Source organism: Brassica oleracea, chromosome C9 (assembly GCF_000695525.1).
Source record: "Brassica oleracea var. oleracea cultivar TO1000 chromosome C9, BOL, whole genome shotgun sequence".
Lineage (NCBI taxonomy): Eukaryota > Viridiplantae > Streptophyta > Magnoliopsida > Brassicales > Brassicaceae > Brassica > Brassica oleracea.
Window position 1 is genome coordinate 5271171 of NC_027756.1, and position 2046 is coordinate 5273216.

Consider the following 2046-nt stretch of genomic DNA (forward strand, 5'->3'; position numbering starts at 1 on the left):
GAACCATGTAGCTAACAGTTGCTACTGGTAGTATAGATTGGGAATCCACGTCTGGAGTTTTGTTGTTGTTGGCAGTCTGAAACACAGTTGTACGTGTGTGTTATATTAGATGATGTTATTATGTTAGATATATACATGAAAATACTATATTCATCAGAAATTGTTTAGCATCAACATGTTTCTTGAGAAAAAATAGATGACTATCCCTAAATATTTTTTGGACTGAACGTGGTGACCACCATGACAAACTGGGTTATATCATCTGAGTTCATAAGCTAAAGGGGCCGTATCATCGTTAGTCACACAAAGCAAGTACACGACAACCGTATTGGTGTATGAGATTATATAAGTTTTCTTAAAGCAGGAGCAAATGGATAAAAACATGAGAACTATGTGAAAGCGGGCTTGGGTCAACGATATTAAAACATACCATAAGCCGAGTCGTTGTTGAGGCGTTTTTGAGGTCAATGCTTAGTAGAAAACGTTTTTGGCCAACAACATCTGAAAGTTAACACATGGAATTAACAATCAGTAGCTAATAGATGTCAAAAAAAAAAAAATCAGTAGCTAATATGAATGTACGGCGTTGGAGAAATTTGACTGTGATATATAAAACCAGGGGTTCTAAGTTTGTGTTTGCAAGAGCCTGGAGATGATCGAACCTCTGTCCATCTTCCAACTTCAAACCTATCATCTACGATCGCTGCCGTCCGTAAAGATTGTCGGTAAGAAGAGTTAAATATGTAGACCAATAGTTTTAGTTTTTATGAAATGTGGAAGGAAGAAATCATTCATGTTCGAGTGAAGATGACAGTACCTTTTCTTCTAGCAAAAGGAGGGTGATTCCCATAAATTCACCATTTTTATTGATGTTACGGGGATCCCAGTAGCTGAGGAGACGGCCAACAACAAACTTGAGAAGACCGACAAAGGCGGAGAGCGTTGAAGGTGGTGGGGAGGACGGCAATAGCATCAGAGACAGACATGCTCAACAATTGAAAAAAAATCAGTGCTGGTAGATATGAGAGGTTGGACTCTTGGATCTAGCATGACCTATATATAGCGAAGCCGTTCGTATCAGTTATGAGACGCTAGCGTTTTTGATGGTGTGCGTAAAGAGGGGGAGATGAAGAAATAGAGGGAGACTAAGAGCTCCATTGATTTGATTGGAGAAGTTTAGACAATAGCGTCTGTGTATTGGAGGGGAGGCGCAGGATTGGGAAAACCATAGGTCTCAGTCGAAGACGAAGAGCTGACGACTTGCAGGCTTTTTAGGGTCAGTTTTATGGTTTATCAAGATAGGCTTAGGCTTTAATCAAATGTATAAGCTGATGTAATAGATGGGCTAGCGAGTTTAAAAAATAAGCCCACAAAGGCACAAATCAATCAGCAAATAATAGAGAACTGTTATGAAATAACTTATAATTTATAGTATCAAGAAATTTAAATAAGAGTAGAATTTAATACCCGTAGGAAGCAAATAACACTAATATAAGAGAGAGAGAGTTTATTATCAAGAGGAAGAAGAAAATGTAATGATTCTTTGATTATAAACTCTTGTTCTTGTTTTTTGTGTACAAAAGAGTGAGATGAGTGATGGTATTTATAGTGGACAACATTACATAAAATAACAAAGATGGTGCTTAATTTGGTAAATGAGTGGGTGATCATAGTGCTTGATGAGTAGATGATCATAGTGCTTGAGTTGGTAAAGGAGTGGATGATCATAGTGCTTGAGTTTGGTAAAGAAGTGGATGATCATTTCAATGCTTATCTTATAACACTCCCCCTTGATCATCCATCTTGTATTACGTGGTGCCTCGTTAAAAACCTAGTCATGGAAAACCCAATGGGAAAAACCGTAGTAAAAGTAAAAAGAGTACAACTACGTAAGCTCCCCCTCGAATGAGTAGTCATAGAACCTTTAGAACAATGATAGATTTTCATCTCTCAAATTGTAACATTCTCTTTGGTTGTCTATCTTTTGTATGTTCTTTGTTGCCTCGTTAAAACCTTGTCATGGAAAAACCCAATGGGAAAAAAAAA